Raw genomic sequence first — 23306 nt, 5'->3', positions numbered from 1 at the left:
GAGCGGAAATTATGAAAAAAATATTATGATTAGTCTTATTTTGTAGCCGTTTTATTTTAATTGTCGTTTTATCCATGTAGTCGCTTTATTTAAATTATTGTTTTATCATTTTAATCGTTTTTAATTAAAGTAATGAAATATTTTTCTTTTATAATTTTTATAAATTATATTTTTATCGATTACATTCAATTAAAAAAAATATATGGTAAGGTGTGGTATGACACCCACCAGTTTTGTGGGGTGATGAGAAAAGTGATATGACGATAACGCAACACCGTAATAGTATGGTGAGTGTGGTATGACATCCTATAGCCTAAATGTAAAATTTATCAGTGTTCCAACATTTATTTATTTATTTATTATATCATCCTAGTTTTTTTATTAATATTGCAACACTATGCTCCCAATATTTTTGTTAGGGTATTGTATTTTGAAAATCCTATCCAATTTATAGCATTGTATTGAGATTTTTGTTTATTAACATTGCAAAAGATAAGTTCTTAAGACCAAAATTGTAAAAATCAGCTATAATAGAACCAAAATTGCAAAAGACAACTCCTTATGGGGGAGTGGAACACAAGTTGCAAAAAGAGGTTTTTATAAATTAGTACCATTTACACATTTACCTTTTTGGCTAATTCTAACTGAATTTGTTTCTGTTAATGACATGTATTCGAGATTTATTGTAGGAAATATCACGGTACTTTAGTCTCCGTATCACTAGTGGAAAAGAAAAATATTCCGTATGACCCTTGTATTTTTATCTGTTAGATCTTTTGGTACTTGACTTATGCCATCTTTTTCAAATGAAAAATACTTGATTTATGCTAGTGTCATAAAAACGCAACCAACTCATGATTTTGGTTTTAAATGGTCATTGAAATTTTTTTGTGCCTTTTAAGCCCTTAAACAAATAGCATGTTAAAAAAGATAATAAGCTTTTTTTTTTTCTATTTAGTCCCGGTTTCATCGTTTACATAGTCCACATGGATTTGTTTTTATTTTATAAAAATAAAAAAGTAAACAGTAATACATGTTGGCATACACTCTTTTCATCACCCCAAACTTCTTCTCTTTCATTCTCTCTCTCTCTCTCTCTCTCTCTCTCTCTCTCTCTCTCTCTCTTTAACGTCATCTTCTCCATTTAAACCCTGGGAAAGATTCTGCCTTTTCCAGGGATGATGAATCAAAGGGAAAAAAACCAGATCTGCACAACCCTTGTGTTCTCTCAAACTGAACTTGTGTATGCCCTCTACCTCCATCCGCTTCTAGCTCTTCGACGACCTTCTCCATCAACAACCACCGACAACTGGCATACTAGTGTCTCTAGAGCCATCTTCATCGAGACTTGCGAAAATCGAAAATATAGGCACCATGTTCCATCGCCGCCCCACAAATTTCGAGTTTGTAATGCATTATCGCACCGTTTTTGGCTGCCATCGTGTCTAGTAAAATCATCAGAATGATATTTGACAGCCACAGTTGCCGTCATCACACTTGTTGTTGTTTTGTTTGAAACTTTTTCTCAATCCATTCAGACATTGTTGTTTTGTTGCATTGTCATCTCAGACCATCTATCGCCACTGTGGTCTCCATCCCGCCTACTTCTCATCTAACACAAACATTGTAGCTTTTGTTATATTGTCTCGTAAACAGCCTCTGTTAAATAGAGATGGAGAAATCCCTACGTTAACTTCCATTTATCGATTTCCTTCTAGGGATTCTTAGTTTCTTGTACACCATTGATTTTGGCATTGAAATTGTGTTAGGAAGTAAAGCGGATTACTTGCAAAACTAAAAGGACACAAGACACAATATTTACGTGGTTCGGTCAAGGTGATCTACGTCGACGGGCGGGAGGGGAGTATTTTTTATTTCAGAGTTCTCAAACAGAGGTTACAAGTACAATTTCACATAAATTCGTCTATCACTCTAGAATTCAAGATACAAAATGACTTAGCATGGATCCCTATTTATACTTGAGGGATTAGACCTAAAACCCTAATGGGCCATGCCCATTGGCCCATATGCCCATGAATGGTGTCAACCAATCTCAATCCGTCATGCACTCAATCCGTCATGCACCAGCTTCTGGAACATTCATCCTTGCATGAGCATCAGCAACACACATGATGGAGCATCATGATCCATAGTGGCATATCAAGATGCAAGAGTGGCACATCAAGATCACCATGACATATCAACCATCATGGTGGCACATCAATCAATAATCCTTGAGCATCTTCAACTTCTGAGCTTCCTTAAACAATCTTGAGCATCATAATGGACTTCATAGCATACGGCTCATCAAGGGATACCTTGGCATATCAAGGAACCAGGTGGCATATCAAATTACTTTGTGGCATATCAAGTTCCAATAGTGGTGCACATTGACTTCTAAGTGGCGCATCCAAGCATAGGATGTTCCATTCCACTTCTAGGTGCTCCATACCTCCTTTTAGAAGATTCGTTCCTTTGTCACTTGATCCGTACCTTTTTCAGGAGATGCATCCTATTCTCAGATGATATTTTCCTTTGTTACATGCTCCATAAACCCCAACTGCTCCATTGAGTTTCAAGTGCTTCATTGAACTCAAATGCTCCATACGAATTATCCAAATGCTCAAGTCACATTTAACAATCTCTATTTTGAATTGAGCATCCTCTGAACTCCACCTAAAACAAGAACTTCCTCCCCTTCCTACCATCTAGCCCCAAAGGGGTTTACCTCCTGCGAACATCAACCAAGTCCAAGCAAAGCTTGAACTTCTTTGTGGGTAACGAATTTGTTAACATGTCTACTAGATTCACCTTGGTATCAATCTTCAATATTGAGAACCTATCTGTTTCCAGAATGTCACGAATGAAATTTAATCTGACATCAATATGCTTCTTCTTCTCTTGATACATAGGATTCTTTGAAAGTTTTAACGCGCTCTGACTGTCACAGTACAATGCAGGCTTCTCCACCTTCATACCAAGACTCTGAATAAGCCCATGTAACCATATCTCTTCCTTTATTCCTTCCGTCATAGACATGTACTTTAATTTAGTTGTAGACAAAGCCACAATATCTTGTAACGTTGACTTCCAACTAATGGCACATTTGAACAAAGTGAAAATATAACATGTATGTGACCTGCGCTTCAACAAATCACCTCCATGATCAGAGTCAACATATCCAACCAAGTCATTTTTCGAATTGGCTCCATACATCAAGCAAACATCAGTCGTTCCCTTCAAGTATTGTATTATCCACTTGACAACTTTCCAATGAGCCTTACCTAGATAGATCATAAACCTACTTACCACATTAACTGAATGAGCGAAATCAGGTCTGGTACAGACCATTGCATACATGATACTTCCAACAACACTAGAGTAAGGAACCATGTTCATGTACTTCATTTCTTCATTAGTTGTGGGTATAGTATATGGACCAAGTTTAAAGTGAGCTACCAACAGAGTTCCAACTGGTTTGGACTGGTCACAGTTGAAAAATTGCATAACTTTCTCAATGTACATTTGTTGAGAAATACATAACCGCCCCACTCTTCTGTCCCTTTGAATCTGCATCCCCAATATCTTCTTTACTGCTCCCAAATCCTTCATTTCAAACTCATTCTTCAGGGTCACCTTCAATTCATTTATTCCAGCCATGTCCTTGGTTGAGATGAGCATATCATCAATATATAGCAAAAAATATATGTATAAATCTGGTGGTAATTCCTTTAAGTAAGCACAATTGTTAAACTGGTTCCGAGTGTAGCCATGCGAGATCATGAATGAATCAAATCTCTTATACCATTGTCTTGGAGACTGCGTCAAGCCATATAAAGATTTCTTCAGCAAACATACATGATCCTTCTTAGAATCAAGGAACCCTTCTGGCTGGGACATATAAATCTTCTCTTCTAAGTTCACATGAAGAAATGCAGTTTTCACACCAAGTTGTTCGATTTCCAAATCACATGCACTCACCATGGCCAAAAGAACCTGAATTGTCTTGTGCTTCACGTCCGGTGAGAACACCTCATGATAATGAATTCCTTCTTTATGAGAAAACCATTTCGCCACCAACCTTGCCTTGAAACTAGCCGATTCAACTCCTGTTATCCCTTCCTTCTTCTTAAAGATCCATTTGCATCTCACTGGTTTTGCTCCCTTTGGTAATGGAATGTTTCATTCTTCTCTAATGATTTCATTTCTTCATTCATGGCCATCAACCAATTTGTTGCTTCATTACTCGACGCTGCCTCTTTATATGATTAAGGCTCCTCAGTTTCAATGTCTTATGTAGTTGCTAAAGCAAAAGCAATGGAGTCAAGGTCACCAGAATTGACACATCCCACATATCTAGCAAGTTGTCGAATAACCCTTTTTGATCTGCTGGTTGCTATAGATTCAGACCCATCGTCCTTCCCGGCATCAGTACCACTGGAAGAAGATCCCATGGGTAGCTCTTGGGTTTCATCTTGTCCATGTTGTTCACTGATGCCTTGTTCTTTGTCACTTATCACAACTCTGTTTAGAGTTTGAGATGCAAACTCTGATGGGTTTTGAGCATTCTAACACTTCCTAAGTGTACATGCAACCCTAATAACCTTGGATCTATGTTTGTCTAATTATCATGCAAAGTTGAATTCCAAGGTTATATTCCTATCTAGCATACATGGGGAACATTTTTAACTTGAATGAAAGATAGAATAACTTACCTTGTTGTTGATTATGATCCTTGAAACCTTGTGAGCCTAGCACCCCAAGTGTGATGCCTCAAATGCTTCACACAACACCGAATGCAAATGAGTAAACTTTGAGAGAATCTTACACTTGCAAAATCGGCTCTAGCCCTCTTGTTTCTTAGTTGTAGCCAATTTTGGTGGAGAATGGATTTCTTATATAGTGTTGACACATCTAGGGTTACACCATGTAAACCCTAATGTGTCATGACTCTTCATTTCCATGACCCATGGGTTTGTAACTCCCATGGAGCATCCATGGAGCATCCTATGGGTGGAACCCAACTTGATAATCCATGGAGCCTCTTAGCCCACTATATAAGATATGGAAGATTTACATAATCTACCCATATATTTAATTAGTTATCTTTTGATCACTTAATTAATTCTAAATTAATTCTTGATCAAACTAATTAAATAATATTATTAATATATTAGAACTTATAATATATTAATAAACCATAAGTGTTATTTCTCTCATTTTAGTTTATCCATTTGCATGGTGCCATGCAACCCAAATGGACCATGCCGAGTCGGGTCAAGTACATACCAGAAATAGTTATGGACTTAGACACCTTATCCAACAGTCTCCCACTTGGATAAGTCTAATAACTATAACTGCAATACTTCAGGAACCGATCGGCAATCGTAGCTCTTTCAAGGTCTCTCGGAACTGAGAAGATGATGATACGCCATTTAAGATAAATGATCATATAATCCTCTATTCTAGATATCAGCCGGACAAATACATGGAACAATGTCTTACTTATTGTCCAGCAGTTTGTTTCCCGATTTCCGATTTGTTTGACAAAGAACTTAATTGAACACATCAACTTAGTTCTGACCGGGCCCGGTACGAAGGTCAAAACAAAATCATCGAGGGGCCCAGATATCAGCTTCTAATCCAAGAAGGAACAGATAAACTTCGACTCATATGTTTGTTCTACCACTCATTGAATTATACACAAGAGCACATTTTATAACATCGAGTTACCAATGCGTTTTCGTACAATCAATGCATAACCAACTCATAAGTAACAAATCATATATCTAGGTTTGAAGACTTATATGATATTACCGTCTCACGATCACTCGAGATAAATTCCATGAAGTGATTCCAGTGAGCGTGGGTTGAGTCCAATGCTCAAAACTTATGAGCACTCATGAGTGTTGTAGCCATGTCCAACAACTTAGACCTCTGCAACCAATCATGACAGTCTTGATTCATACCTACTTCCGACATATGACCAACTGTGGAGGTTCGAATAATATGATATACCAAACATAATTATTCTGGAAGTCAAAACATGCAAAATAAATATAGTAAACGATCGACAAGAGATAGCAACACTTTACTCATAAATAAAACACCTTTTATTCATCATCTAATGTCAATTACACTTTGCAAATTTCAAGATTATCTAACTACTAAATCTAATATCATCCTTCAGCCCTATGCTCCGAGCATGCTGGAGATGCTTAACCCGAGTCAGTCCTTTCGTGAGGGGATCTGCTGGATTCTCATCCGATGATACCCTCTTTGCCACGAGGAGTCCTTCTTCTATTCGATGTCTGATGAAATGGTATTTTCTGTCGATGTGTCTGGATCTCCCGTGATCCCTTGGTTCCTTGGCTAAGGCAACTGCACTTTCACTATCACAGAAAATTTCCATTGGCTCTTTAATAGCCTGTACAACTACAAGGTCTCCAATGAAGTTCTTCAGCCATATCGCCTCCTTTGCTGCCTCGCTAGCTACTATATACTCTGATTCGCAAGTTGAATCAGCCACTGTCTCTTGCTTGGAACTCTTCCAAGAAATTGCTCCTCCATTTAAGGTAAAGACCCAGCCTGACTGAGAGCGGAAATTATCCCTATCAGTCTGAAAGCTAGCATCACTATACCCTACAACTCTCAAGTCTTCACTCCCACCGAGGGTAAGGACCCAGTCCTTAGTCCTCCGTAGGTACTTGAGGATATTCTTTACCGCAGTCCAGTGTGCCTTGCTAGGGTTCCCCTGATACCTGCTAACCATGCTCAAAGCAAAGGCTACATCAGGTCGAGTACACGTCATAGCATACATGATCGATCCTACAGCCGAAGCATAAGGTATTCGACTCATTTCTGCTATTTCAGCCTCAGTACTAGGGCATTGTGTCTTACTCAATCTGGCATTACTCTGGATGGGTAACTCTCCTTTCTTGGAGTCCTGCATGCCGAATCTCTTCAACACCTTATCCAAGTAAGTACTCTGACTAAGTCCAATTAGTCTTTTACTCCGGTCTCTCAAGATCCTTATCCCTAGAATATAGGCAGCTTCTCCTAGGTCCTTCATAGAGAAACACTTCCCAAGCCAGGACTTAACTTCCTGCAGAGTTGGGATGTCATTTCCTATGAGTAGTATGTCATCCACATACAATACCAAAAAGCTAACTATACTCCCACTAGCCTTGACATATACACAAGATTCATCTTCACTCCTAGAAAAGCCAAATTCCTTGACTTTCTCATCAAAGCAAAGATTCCATCTGCGAGGTGCTTGCTTTAACCCATAAATGGATTTCTCAAGCTTACACACTCTATTAGGGTACTCTGTCTTGACAAAACCCTCTGGCTGACTCATGTAAACATCCTCAACCAACTTTCCATTAAGGAAAGCGGTTTTGACATCCATTTGCCATATTTCATAGTCATGAAATGCGGCTATGGCTAACAGAACCCTAATAGACTTAATCTTGGCCACTGGAGAAAAGGTCTCATCATAATCAACTCCCAGAGTTTGTATGAAACCCTTTGCAACCAGTCGTGCCTTATAAGTGTGTACATTACCATCCATGTCGGTCTTCTTCTTGAAGATCCATTTGCACCCTACAGTCTTACGACCTGGTACATTCTCAACCAAGTTCCAAACTTGATTGTCATACATGGACTGTATCTCGCTGTCCATTGCCTCTTTCCACTTGGCTGACTCAGGGCCTGCCATGGCTTCCGCGTAACTGTTAGGTTCATCCAGACCTATCAGTGTCTCATCACTGATAAGTGTATCACCTTCCGCAGTAATATGGAACCCATAGTAATGCTCAGGTGCATTCCTAACCCTTATGGAACGCCTCAGAGGTACAGACTTGTCAAATGGCTCAACAGGAGTTTCCTCCTCAAGTTGAGTGCTAGGGTTTGAAGTTCCTTCACCACTTGACTCTTGAATTTCTTCAAGGTCAACTTGCCTCCCACTGTCTCCTTGGCTTATGAACTCTCTCTCTCGAAAGAAAGCCCTCCTAGCTACAAAGACCACATTCTCACTAGGTCTGTAGAAGAGGTAACCAAAGGATTTCTGTGGGTAGACGATGAAAATACACCTCTCACTTCGAGGTTCGAGCTTATCATGAGTCTCGCGTCTCACGAAAGCCTCGCAACCCCAAATCTTAATGTGGTCTAGTTTGGGTACTTTACCAGTCCACATCTCATGAGGAGTTTTGGCAACTTTCTTTGTGGGAACTAGATTAAGGATATGGGCGGCAGTCTCTAAGGCATACCCCTAAAATGAGATTGGTAGCGAAGCTCGACTCATCATGGAACGAACTATATCCAACAAGGTTCGATTACGCCTCTCAGCTACACCATTCAATTGTGGTGTCCTGGGAGGTGTCAATTGTGAGACAATCCCACATTCCCTAAGATAGTCGAGGAACTCTGAACTAAGATACTCACCACCTCGATCGGATCGAAGCATCTTAATGTTCCTGCCCAATTGATTCTCGACTTCCTGTTTAAACTCTTTAAACCTCTCAAAAGTCTCTGACTTATGCTTGATTAAGTAGACATATCCATATCTACTGTAATCATCAGTAAAAGTCAAATAATAACGATTAGCATCCCTTGTGGCATGTTTGAAGGGCCCACACACATCCGTGTGTATAAGATCCAACAAACCTTCACCCCTCTCACAAGAACCTGTGAAGGGTGACTTTGTCATTTTCCAAGTAAGCATGATTCGCAACTATCATCTGACTTTAGGTCAAATGACTCCAATACTCCATCCTTTTGGAGTTGGCCTATGCGTTTCTTGATTATATGTCCAAGACGACAATGCCATAATGATGCTTTATCCAAGTTATTATCATTAACAAAATCAATACACAATACATTATTTCCTAAGTTATCAACCACAGATACAGTTTCATACACACCATCACAAGGTAATGCTTTAAAATAAAGAACATTATTAAAGAAAGCATTAATCGAACCAACTTTATTATCAAATGAAAAGGTGAAACCTTGTTTATACAATGCATGAAAGGAAATAATATTTCTTGCCATTTCTGGCGAATAACAACATTTATTCAAATCTAAACTAAACCCACTTCTTAACGATAAAGTATAAACTCCAATCTTGGTGACAGGTAAAGCTTTCCTATTCCCCATGATTAAGTTTATTCTTCCATGCTCCACATTCTCACTTCTTCTTAGTCCCTGCAAATCAGAACAGATATGAATACCACAATCGGTATCAAGGACCCAAGAGTTAGAATGGGGTGAGTTATTAGATAAAATAGTGTAAATACCTGCATGGTTGGGTTTAACTTTCCCATCCTTCACATCTTTCTGGTACTTTGGGCAGTTCCGCTTCCAATGTGACTTTTCATGGCAATAGAAGCATTCAGCCTCTTTAGGATCAGAAGAAGGAGTGACGAAACCTTTCTTGGTTCCACTTGAATAAGATCCATCAAGGGTCCTAGCCTTGGTACCCTTCGAAGAGCTCTTCCTCTTCTTCCCTCTACCTTTCCCGATTGCCAAAACCGGGGCGGAGTTTGGAGTAGGAGTGTTAACAACCGACTTACCCTTAAGACCTGTTTCTGCGGTCTTGAGGAGTCCATGAAGTTTGCTGAGTGTGACCTCTTCCTTATTCACGTGATATGTCATGCGGAATTGATCATAGCACGATGGTAAGGAGTGCAAAATGATATCTATTGCAAGCTCCTCAGGGAAGTTCACATTAAGCTTCAGCAACCGATCCACATACCTTTACATTTTCTGCATGTGGCTCGTGACGGATTCCCCGTGCTTCATCATGGTTGTTATGATAGAGCATATGATTTCATACCTCTCTTGTCGTGCACTTTGATGGTATCTTTCCATCAGATCTTGGTGCATTTCAAAAGGGTAGAAGTCCTCATAGGACTTTTGGAGTTCCGTTGTCATGGTGGCCAACATGATGCATGCCACTTTTGTAGCATCCCTTTCATGTGTCCGGAAGTCAGCGATCTCCTGGGGAGTTGCAGTGGTCTCATCAATCTCCTTAAGCTCCTTGTCAAGGACATATTCTTTGTCCTCGTAGCGGGTAATCATCCTGATGTTTCTGATCCATTCATTGAAGTTGGATCCATCAAAAGTGACTTTCCCACACAAGTTCATAAGGGTAAAGGAGCCATTAGGATTAGAGCCAGAAGCAGCATTGTTTGAAGACATCTGAAAGAAGAGGACAAGATTAGTTTAGATATTAAGAGAGTCCTTAATAAAACACCCAAATGTAATATTAAGGCTAGGATCCAATCACAATATATTATAACTTAGAAGAGGTATGTCGTAATCCAAGCTATAACATATTTGAAAGGTAGGTGAATGACGATTCACCAATTTCCACCATGAAAATCGAAATATAAATATTAGGTTTTTAATTGGTTCTTAGAAATTCCTAGATTCTTTTGAGATTCAATGAACTTTTCAAAGGCATGTTTCAATCTCGAGTGTGCCCTCCAAGTTTTGTGACTGGGATACCGAGGATCACAAAACGAGGTGTGAAGTAACCATGCAAATCACTTGGTACCCTCAAGGTTTATCACTCAATCGATGTGCCGGTAAACCACACACGCTCCACCGATGCTATGGTAAACCTTAAGTCACCCTTTACCTACCTTGTTAAGTCCAAGTTAGTGTGCCGGTTAACCACACACGCTCCACCAACGACTTAAACAAAGTGTAAAGTGTAATTTCATGGATTAGCACCTTATTCACATTTTCCTAAAGTAACTAAGATTGGGAATTTAATAAAAGCATTTAGTTACTTTATAATATTCATCATACTTTTAATGAGAATTTATAAGTCCTTGTCTTACCCGTTCGGCTAACGACCCTCCACCGATCAAGGAAGCGGTGGGTGAGAGTGGACACCCATTAAGTTGCCATTTTATAGGCAACAACCTTATACCCACCTTATAGACCGGCTTCGTGAATGAGGCGTACTAGCGGTAAGACGACTTGATCTTATACATATATATATTAGTAACTTATAATATTATAAAGTATAAGGGTTGAATTTTAACTTTTAAAATTCTAAGGGTTGGAACTAAAGTTTTAATCAAGACTTTACTTGTTCCAAAACTTGAGGGCAAGTTTGTAAACTTCCAAAACTTTTCATTTCTTATAACTTATGAATTAATTGAGTAATAAAAATGAAGACTCTTCATTTTTTATAACTCTTGTGTTCTTTTAATGACTTTAATAAAAGTGAGACTTTTGGTTTTCCATAACTTGAGGACAAGTTATGGACTTCATTAAAACACATTATGATCATGAATTAAACTACCATGAAGGTTACAAACAATTCCTATGATCATCTAATCTTCATAAGTTCAAGAACATGAATATGAACACTTTCAAGAATCAAAAATTACACTTAAAAAACTTGTAATTTTGATAATTGCCATTGTAAATGGATTAGCATAAACATTACACCATCTAAAACAAGTTTTAAAACACCAAAACAGTTTAGGGTAATGTTTCTAGTCCATTTCCAGCAACAAATGTCGAAATTCTGAAAACTACAGCCTCTACTCGTCGAGTGCAATAACAGACTCGACGAGTAACTTGCACAAAAAAAAAACAACAAACAAACCTAGGCTCTGATACCACTGATGGGCTTTGAGCATTCTAACACTTCCTAAGTGTACATGCAACCCTAATAACCTTGGATCTATGTTTGTCTAATTATCATGCAAAGTTGAATTCCAAGGTTATATTCCTATCTGGCATACATGGGGAACATTTTTAACTTGAATGAAAGATAGAATAACTTACCTTGTTGTTGATTATGATCCTTGAAACCTTGTGAGCCTAGCACCCCAAGTGTGATGCCTCAAATGCTTCACACAACACCGAATGCAAAGGAGTAAACTTTGAGAGAATCTTACACTTGCAAAATCGGCTCTAGCCCTCTTGTTTCTTAGTTGTAGCCAATTTTGGTGGAGAATGGGTTTCTTATATAGTGTTGACACATATAGGGTTACACCATGTAAACCCTAATGTGTCATGACTCTTCATTTCCATGACCCATGCGTTTGTAACTCCCATGGAGCATCCATGGAGCATCATATGGGTGGAACCCAACTTGATAATCCATGGAGCCTCTTAGCCCACTATATAAAATATGGAAGATTTACATAATCTACCCATATATTTAATTAGTTATCTTTTGATCACTTAATTAATTCTAAATTAATTCTTGATCAAACTAATTAAATAATATTATTAATATATTAGAACTTATAATATATTAATAAACCATAAGTGTTATTTCTCTCATTTTAGTTTATCCATTTGCATGGTGCCATACAACCCAAATGGACCATGCCGGGTTGGGTCAAGTACATACCAGAAATAGTTATGGACTTAGACACCTTATCCAACAAACTCCACCTTATGGCTAGAACCCTGGTCTTTTTTTCCCTGCTTGACTTCTTTCACCTCCTCCTTGGTTACCCATGGCAGATTCATCAAAGGCTACATATCTGCTCATGATAAATTTAGGAGTTCTTCCTTCTTATGTACACCACAGTCGACAACCTTTTACTCATGTTGTATATCCTATAAATATGGACTTCATTTCCCTTGGATCAAATTCACCATCATTCACATGAGCATACGCGGGGTATCTAAATATATGTAAACCAGAATAGTTAGGGGGTTTCCCGGACCATACCTCTTTAGGAGTCTTGAAGTCTATAGCAGTTGATGGTGATATATTCACCAGATAGCAAGCAGTGTTAACTGCTTCCACCCAGAATTGCTTGGATAAGTTAGCAAATATCTGTATACACCTTGCATGTTGCATGAGTGTTTGGTTCATCCGTTCTGCCACTCCATTTTGCTATGGTGTGTGTCGTACAATGCGGTGCCTCGCTATACCTTCTGCCTTGCAGGAATTATCAAATTGAGCATTTCAGAACTCCAACCAATTGTCAGTCCTCACAGTTTTGACATGTTTTCCAGTCCTTTTCTCAACCATGATCTTCCACTCCTTAAACTTCCCAAACACCTCATCTTTGGTCTTCAGAAAGTACAACCAAACCTTCCTTGAATGATCATCAATGGACGTCACAAAGTATGAGCATCCTCTTTGAGACTTCACTGGTGCGGGGCCCCACAGATCTGAGTGAACATATTCCAGGATTTTCTTACTTGTGTGTTGACCGATACTGAACTTCACTTTGCGGTGCTTTCCCTTGACACAAGCTTCACAAAACTTTATCTTTCCAGTAGCCTCTCCACCAAGCAGTCCTTGTTTACTTATAACTGACATTCCCTTCTCACTTATGTACCCCAACCTATGATGCCACAACTCTGTCTTGTCATCGCCTTCATTCAAGGATTGAGAGATAGCCACCGTTCCCATAACCGTACTGCATTCTAGGATATAAATCCCTCCACGATTCATCTTCCCTTTGATTATAACCAGAGAACCTTTGGTGACTTTTGTTGGATTGATGTCTAAGTCCATAACTATATTTGGTATGTACTTGACCCGACCCGGCATGGTCCATTTGGGTTGCACTTCACCGGCACAATTTATATGGATAGTCTTTTGAGAATAGTATATTTATGATTTATATTAATATATTATAAGTTCTAATATATTAATATGGAATCATATTATTTAATTAGTATTGATCAAGAATTAATTTAGAATTAATTAAGTGATCAAAAAGAACTAATTAAATATGGACTCTTATATATATGGAATGGGCCAAGTTCATTTAGGTTGGGCTAAGCTTTCATGGATGGTCCATGGAGCTTTTAACCCATGGATCCTATGTAAATGAAAGGTCATGGGTATTAGGGTTTACATGGATGTAACCCTAATCCTCCATAATATATAAAGGGGTCCTTGGCTCACAAAATTGGCATAAGTGTGTGAAAATAAGAGTGGGCCGATTTTAGTGTGAATACATATTCTCTCAAGTTCTTCCAAGGTGTTTTGGTGATTTGTGATTCCATTTGAGGCTTCCACACTATTGGGGCTAAGCTCTTAAAGCTTGAAGACATCAAGCTACATCAAAAGGTATGTCATCTAACTAGAACTTTGTAGTATAGGTGCTTCATAATATGCTAGTTAGGATGAAACCTTGGAATAGTTAATATTTGCATGTATAATAGAGAAAACACAGATCCAAGGTTTATAGGGTTGCATGTACACCATAGGAGTGTTAGAATGCTCAAAAACCCAACAGTGGTATCAGAGCCATGGGTTGTTTTCTGTTATATTGATGCAAATGTTTTATTTTCAAAGTTGGAAAAAAGGAAAAAAAACATGTCGTTTGTCAAATTTTAAGATAATTACTTGTTTTTGTGAAAAACTAATTATTTGTAAAATTTGAATCATTTGGTATATGAGTTGAATTAGGTCAAATTTAGTAAAAGATAAAATGATATGATTATTTTATTAGTTTTAAAAGTTTGATCTAAAGAGTTTTTTGAAACCTCCATAAGTTATGGATATGAAAAGGTTTTTAAAAAAATTGATTCAAAGTTTTTTATGGAGTTACAAAACTTAGTCTTAATGTTTTAAAGAATTCCATAACTTGTTCTTAAGTTATGGAACATGAAAAGTTTCATCATAAAACAAGTATTTAACTCCATAAGTTATGGAATCCAAAAGTTTTCAAGAGTTACAAAACTTGCCCTCAAGTTTTGGAATTTGGAAAAAGTTTTTTTATGATAAAAAAAAGAATTGAATTCTAAAACTCTTGGGTTCATAACTTAAACAATTAATTAAATGGTTTTTATTTTGAATTTAATAATTGGAATTATGATGTTTTTATTGAATAATTCAATTAACTCTTATGGACTTTATTAATAGATAATTAAAGTGTTTAATTAAAAGAGAATTAATAATTCCATAATGACATGGTTTAAATTTAATTAAATTAAGAGTATAGTTTAATTAATAGATTAAACCACCAAGTATTTTAAATGTCTAAAATACACCCTTATATTATTATAATATTAAAAGTTTAATATATTATATGTATAAGAGCAAGTCGTCTTACCATTAGTAGGCCTCATTCACGAAGCTGGTCTATAAGGGGGGTATAAGGTTACTGCCTATAAAATGGAAGTTTAATGGGTGTCCACTCTCACCCACCGCTTCCTTGACTGGTGGAGGGTCGTTAGCCGAACAGGTAGGACAAGGACTATAATTCTCCCTTCATTAAAAGTATTAATGATAAATACTAAGTAACTAAACCTTTTATAAATTCCCAATCTTAGTTACTTAGAAAAATGTGAATAAGGTGCTAATCCATGAAATTACACTTTGCACTTTGTTTAAGCTGTTAGTGGAGCGTGTGTGGTTAACCGACACACTAACCTGGACTTAACAAGGTAGGCAAAGGGTAACTTAATGTTTATCATAGTATCGTTGGAGCGTGTGTGGTTAACCGGCACATCGATTGAGGGGTAAATATTAAGGGTACCAAGTATATTTGCATGGTTACTTCACACCTTGTTTTGTGATCCTCGGCATCCCAGTCACAAAACCTGAAGGGCACACTCGAGATTGAAACATGCCATTGAAAAGTTCAATGAATCTCAAAAGAATCTAGGAGTTTCAAAACCAATTAAAACCTAATAATACATTCCGTTTATCTTGGTGGAAATTGGTGAATTGTCATTCACCTACCTTCAAATATTTTATAGCTTGGATTACGACATCCCTCTTCCAAGTTATAAAATAGTTTGTTGGGTCCTAGCCTTAATATATCATATTGGGTGTTATATTAAGGACTTAAATCAACTTTACGTGAATTTCTCCCATTGTTGATGTCTGGTTTAGACAACAATGATCTTCCCAAACCAAGCTTTCCTAATGAATATGACTTCCCGAGTTTGGCTCATGGAAGTCATACTTCTCTTCCTCCACCTCCTCCAATTATTCTCCCTAACCCACAAGTTCAAGGTCACTCAAGCCCTAATGGCAAGCAAGGTCTATGTGTGATCACATCTTAGAGATGAAGTCACATATTGACAAGCCGGGAGAGTTGGGTGTCAAAGTCTTAAGAAAGTTGGATGTTCAATCACTTTCTAAGTCACATAGTGAGTTCCTTTGGGACTACTATGAAACAGACTATGACATGAACCTTAATGATCATATCTATTTGCTTGGTGCTGCTGAATCAGCAATGATTTGGAACGATAGTAAAGCAAATTTGATTAGAAGATCAACTTCCCAAAAAACTTTATGGACAGTGACAATGGTGACACTGGAAATCCAGAAAAAGCATTCTCTTCCCAATGGAAAGGGATTGACCATAGTCAACCCGGTTGACCAAATGGTAAAGAGAAAGGCTAAGTCTGAGATAGTCCCATTACCAAAGGGTCCGTATGTTTATTTTGCCAAAGGAAGGGGCGTTGATTGCAAAGCTGCCAAATTTACCTAAGGATGTTAAAGTCAATAAGTTTGACTCTACATCAGGTAGAGCCCATTATCTAACTTTGTTAAGTTCTATTCTGAGATCCTCATTACATGATGTGACTGGGTCACATGTTGATGTATTAAGAATCAAAGAATAGAGAGAAATCTTAAAGGAAGTATATGCTGATTCTGATCGCGAAGGTGGATTTCGATCGCATCAGAATTTTGAGCAGTTGCTTAAGAAGTTATGATATATTGCTAAGGAATAGATAACAACAATTTTCCATGTGGATTGTAAGGATAAGTTTTTCCGCAAAGTTTTAAAATAAAATAAAATTGTTTAATTTTATTTATTTGAAGTATCCTTACAATGGTATTTATGGAAAATTGTTGCTTATATGATTCCGCTGACAGCAATATTGGAAAATGGATTTGATTCTTTCATTTGTGGTAGTGTCTAAATTTACCAAATCAGGAAAGTTCCTCATCACCCAAGTTTCAATTGGACCGAAACTTGGAATCATGCAAGTTGAATAGTATGATGAATGAGAACTTTCAAGAATTGGAAAATCAAGACTAATTACATGTTCACATGGATGTGTGAGTCAAGTGAAGGACTAAAGGGATCGAGTACACATTCTTGTGCACTGGTCATGTCCACCACAAAGCTCGTTAAGACTATTTGATTTACTAAAGTTTAGTAAATATGGTTATACTTACAAGTTTAAGTATAATTCTGAAACATTGGAAAAGTCTCAATGTATGGCAGAACGAATGGGAAGAATCAAATTAGGCAGAAAGATAAAAGTTTTTCAAATCTGAAAAGATGGGAGAGTACTTTAGTATCATGTTTGTGATCATCTTAATGATTTAGAAATCATATCACAATTAGTCCTCTAAAGGTCATCTTAGTGCATTATTATGACTAAGAAGAGGAGTCATGAATTGTTGAAATGGTTAGATCAGGAAGATGAGTCATACTTCGTTCCAAAACAATTCTTAGAGTCATACTCCAAGATTGTAACTTGAGTAACATATCTTAAAGAAAGGTTTAAAACACTTGTCAAATGTAAGAGTAAAAGTGTCCTACTCTTGTACATTTGAAATTGGTAAGTTGTGATGTTTTGGATAAAACAAAGACCAACTAAGGCCAATTGTGTGAAGTGTTTGTCTTGATAAAGAATCCGCACTATCTCTTGAATATTTGGCAAGATAGTCTTATATGTCAAGAGGATAGTGGGAGTCTTAAAGATCCTAAAAAGAATTTCAAGAACTAATCAAGAATAAAACCTGAGGTTCTTCACTAGCACACGACTTGAGGTTTATAACCTATCGTGTTGACATATTCTGTGCCCATTCCAGTTAAAGTTGGCTTTGCATAGGAGTTCTGAAAGTTCTTAATTGGTTGCATAATAAATTGGAAGAAATGGCAGGCCCTGTACTGCCAGGTGGCAAGAAGTTAAGATTGCATAAGTTCAGTCCATATGAGTTTGGATTTGTCATTATCCTTGTCTTGTGACTATGGTTTTGACGATTCACATGGATAAGAACACATACACCATAAAATCTAAGGGTCATAAGGTTTCTCTCCGATTCATGAAAATGATGGTGAGGAAACACTTCCACCAAGTAGATTTGAAGCAGATGGCAAAAGGTCTAAACAATTGAGACTATGATTACGGCATCCCTTTTCATAGTTCTGAAACTGTTTAGACACACATGCATGCTATCTAAGGAAAGGTGTATGATTTTGATAAAGTTTTATCAAAGCATCTCGTATCAGAAATCTGAACTTTGGTAAGAAAGTCAATAAAGTATTGATTTCTAGAAGTCCAGCTGATTTCTGAGTACATGTCAAAGCTAGTGGGAGCATAAGTGTTATGCTAATAATCATCATGTTAGTGGGAGCATGATAATTATTGTTAGTGTTGCAAGTTAGCAATGTTAATTATAGAAAACAAAAGTTTCAATTCGTGAGGCTGCAGGGATTGGAAAAGTTGTTTTGCTATAATTAAGGGAGAGGATATACTTCATTTCAGTTCTAAAGGCTTAGATTGAGACCTTAATCATCTTTAGTCAAGAATATATATGAATTTCATGTTGGATTGGTTCAACTTAAGGAAATTCTATATATTGCGTTCTCAAAATTCGAATATGATTACGGCATCCCTCTTCATAGTCAAATTTTGAAAACATGGCAAATAAAAATATTGTAGCAAAAGACTGGTCTAGAATCATGTCTTTATGTGAGACATCATGAATCGTGTACCATTTGCTTTGGGTACAGGATCGATTGCATGTGCCATAATATTTGTCATTTCTAAATTTTTCCAAATGCCCAGAGGCATTAAGAAGGGAAAAGGTCTAGAATTGGATATGACTAAAATGATTAAGCAATTGCCGAGGACAATCTGAGGTTTACCAAAGATTGGTTGCTCAGGGACAGTTGGAAGTATAGTGCTAATTTTGGAAGGACCATATTGACATATTCTGAAAAGAGGCATCTCTTATTCAGAAGTGATAGTCAAAATGAGAATATGGAGTTGTCTCCATAGGTGGAAGTTATCTGTGTAAGATTAGAAAACTTAATGCAAGAAGCATGTCCAAAGCAATGTACTTTGAATATGAGACTTAGTTTCCATGGAGTTGATCTCCATTGGAATACCTTATAATGACTGTTGACAAGTCTTTGTGACTTTGTACATATTCATTACAGGAGGGTCAGTGCATATAAGTTTAAAATCTAAACAGATTTCGATAAATGATAGGAATTTGAAATTCTCACATTTTTCGATAAGGATTTGGGAGTGTGAAATTAGAATCATTGAAATTATGTTCAATTGGTTTATTTCACAAAGTAAGGATCATAGACAAACATAGAGTGCATACTTCGTGTATGGCAAAGCTATTGTTTAAGAAAAACATAGTGTACATGCTTGCAGCATGGGACAACTAGTGTTTTTAATTCAAGTATAAAGTTGATAAAACCGAAACAATGAATAATGAGTAATCAGTATGGTGATAAATAAAAGTGTTTATTTATATTCATAGGGTTTGATACCATATTTGATTCATTTATTCTTGTGTTTCACTTTGCATGTTTTGACTTCCAAAATAACTAAGTCGCTCTTCCTGAATGATTAAGTTATTCAAACCATCCACAGTCGGTCATATGTTGGAAGTAGATATGAATGAAGACTGTCATGGGTTGGTTTGTAGAGGTCCAAGTTGGTGGACAAAGTGGTGCTACAACACTCATGAGTGCTCATAAGTTCTGAGTATTGGATTCAACCCGCGCTCATTTGAATCACTTCATGGATTTTATCACGAGTGATCATGAGACGATAATATCTTATATTCTTCAAACCTAGAGATATGAGTTGTTACTATGAGTTGGTTATACATTGATTGCACGAAAACGCATTTGGTAACTCGATGTTATAAAACGTGCCTTTGTGTATGATTCAACAAGTAGTAGAACAAGCCATATGAGTCGAAGTTTATCCATTCCTTTTACCTTCGGGATAAAAGCGATATATGTGGGCCCCTCGACGATTTAGCGATGACACATGTGAGTGCTTAGCCAAGCCAGGACTGATTTGATTTGTTCAATCAGTCAGTCATCATAAATCGAAAATCGAGAAACAACAAATGGACAGAGAGAATGATTATAATCCATGTCTCAGTCCATATGATATCTAGAATGGAGGAATATATGATCCCTTATCTAATGGACAAGTCATTGACAAGGTCAGAGTTCGACAGCGGCTTTAAGAGCTACGATTGCCAGTTAGGTTTTGAAGTCATACTCAATAATAGTTTTAGACTTATGCAAGTGGGAGACTGTTGGATTAATGTATAAGTCCATAACTATATTTGGTATGTACTTGACCCGACCCGACATGGTCCATTTGGGTTGCACTTCACCGGCACAATTTATATGGATAGTCTTTTGAGAATAGTATATTTATGATTTATATTAATATATTATAAGTTCTAATATATTAATATGGAATCATATTATTTAATTAGTATTGATCAAGAATTAATTTAGAATTAATTAAGTGATCAAAAAGAACTAATTAAATATGGACTCTTATATATATGGAATGGGCCAAGTTCATTTAGGTTGGGCTAAGCTTTCATGGATGGTCCATGGAGCTTTTAACCCATGGATCCTATGTAAATGAAAGGTCATGGGTATTAGGGTTTACATGGATGTAACCCTAATCCTCCATAATATATAAAGGGGTCCTTGGCTCACAAAATTGGCACAAGTGTGTGAAAATAAGAGTGGGCCGATTTTAGTGTGCATACATATTCTCTCAAGTTCTTCCAAGGTGTTTTGGTGATTTGTGATTCCATTTGAGGCTTCCACACTATTGGGGCTAAGCTCTTAAAGCTTGAAGACATCAAGCTACATCAAAAGGTATGTCATCTAACTAGAACTTTGTAGTATAGGTGCTTCATAATATGCTAGTTAGGATGAAACCTTGGAATAATTAATATTTACATGTATAATAGAGAAAACATAGATCCAAGGTTTATAGGGTTGCATGTACACCATAGGAGTGTTAGAATGCTCAAAAACCCAACAACTTTAACCCATTCACCTTCACCAGCGTACCTCATCCCATTCTTAGCCAATGTGCCAAGAGAAATTAAATTATTCCAAAGTTTCGGAATGTACCAGCAATCTAACTTCCTGACCATGTCGTTATGCATATTGATCTGCATCGTGCCACTACCCTTGATACTGCTCACCCAGTCATCACCCATCTTGACTGTTCCATCCCACTCTTTAAAGGAGTCGAACCAGTCATGATTATACGTCATGTGATAAGATGCTCCAGAATACAAGACCCAAGCATCAACATAACTTGATGTACTTACAGTCAGTACCTCGCCATCGTTCCCTTCATCAAAACTTTCTTGAACCACAACAACATCGTTATTGCTACTTGATTCACTCTTGAACTTATTCTTTAGTTGTGGACAGTTTTGCTTAAAGTGTCCCTTCTCCTTGCAATTATAACATTTAGCATTCGATGAACCTTTAGACTTCGATTTTGAACGTGATCTCCCCCGTTTCCCCCTTTCCTATCTTTTGTACTTCCAATCCATGCAAACAATCCGGAACTATACACATCCTCTCCAACTAAAGCTTTTCTTTTTAGTTCCTTGGACATTTGAGAGTCCTTCACATTATTCACAGTAATCGTTTTTCTACCATAGAGCATGGTATCAACGAAATTCTCATATGAGTTCGGAAGAGAACATAAGAGAATGAGCGCCTAATCTTCATCTTCAATCTTCACATCAAACCCTTGTAGATCCAATATGATGCGATTGAAGTTATCCAGATGATCTTTCACTTGGGTACTTTCAGACATTCTGAGAGTGTACAACCTTTGCTTATGATACAACCTGTTCGTTAGAGAGTTGTTCTGGGACTTGTCACAAAGTTTATTCTAGAGCCTAGAAGCAATTATTTGATCCACGACCTCCCTCGGTACTTCATCTGTCAAAATCAACGGAATGGCACAATGTGCCTTCATCAAAACGCCACCTTCTTTTTAGCCGCCATGTCTTTTGGAAAATTTGCCTCTCCTTCCAGTGTCGCTGCACATCCTTGCTGAACCAGAAGAGCCCTCGTCTTCACCTTCCACAAAGTGAAGTCTTTTGAACCATTGAACTTCTCCAAATCAAACTTGTGAGATGTCATCTTCAATCAAGAGAAACACAAACTGTATCTCTGATACCACTTGTTAGGAAGTAAAACGAATAACTTGCAAAACTAAAGGCATACAAGACACAATATTTACGTGGTTTGGTCAAGGTGACCTACGTCCATGGGAAGGATGGGAGTATTCTTTATTTCAAAGGTCTCAAACAGAGGTTACAAGTACAATTTCACAAAGATTCACCTATCACTCTAGAATTCAATATGCAAAATGACTTAGCCTGGATCCCTATTTATACTTGAGGGATTAGACCTAAAACCATAATGGGCCAAGCCCATTGGCCCATAGTCCCATGAATGGTGTCAACCAATCATAATCAGCCATGCAGTAGCTTCTAAAACATTCATCCTTGAATGAGCATGAACAACACACATGATGCAGCATCATGATCCATAGTGGCATATCATGATGTAAGAGTGGTACATCAAGATCACCATGGAATATCAACCATCATGGTGGCACATCAAGCAATATTCCTTGAGCATCTTCAACTTTTGAGCTTCCTTGAACAATCTTGAGCATCATAGGGGACTTCATAGCATATGGCTCATCAAGAGATACCTTGGATATCAAGGAAGCAAGTGGCATATCAATTTACTTCGTTGCATATCAAGTTCCAATAGTGACACACCTTGACTTATATAAAAGCTATGCTTGTCAATCGAGTAGGTGATTTTGGATTAGCTCCTGGGATTTCGGGTTGTTTTACTCAAGTGGCACATCCAAGCATAGGATGCTCCATTCCACTTCTAGGTGCTCCATACCTCCTTTTAGAAGATTCATTCCTTTGTCAGGAGATCCATTCTATTCTCAGATGATATGTTCCTTTGTTACATGCTCCATGAACCCCAAGTGCTACATTGAGTTTCAAGTGCTCCATTGATCTCAAATGCTCCATAGAAATGCTACAAATTCTCAAGTCACATTTAACAAGTTGGCACAAGCATACTCTTCTGCATTAAAGATCTCATAAAAACTTGGATACAAGACTGGATTTTCAAAAGGATTAGGATTAGGAGCGAAGACAAAAACTTTTAATCGGAATTGGTGGTATTGGGTTCATAATAGATGGTTAATCTTATAATGTTTTTCTTAGAATGATTTTACATGATATATGGTTTCTTAAATCAGTGTTATTT

At 37.3% G+C, this 23306-nt stretch overlaps 1 pseudogene; it reads right to left on the bottom strand.

Annotated features, from left to right (window-relative positions):
- Positions 1–12952: 12952 nt before the first annotated feature.
- LOC145114276 (putative mitochondrial protein AtMg00300 pseudogene) lies at positions 12953–13510 on the bottom strand (annotated as a pseudogene).
- Between the last annotated feature and the right edge of the window lie 9796 nt (positions 13511–23306).

This window comes from Lactuca virosa, chromosome 5, assembly GCF_052849685.1.
Source record: "Lactuca virosa cultivar CGN04683 chromosome 5, Lactuca_virosa_CGN04683_v6, whole genome shotgun sequence".
Lineage (NCBI taxonomy): Eukaryota > Viridiplantae > Streptophyta > Magnoliopsida > Asterales > Asteraceae > Lactuca > Lactuca virosa.
The sequence above is the reverse complement of the archived record's forward strand: the minus strand, read 5'-3'. Positions and strand labels throughout refer to the sequence as shown.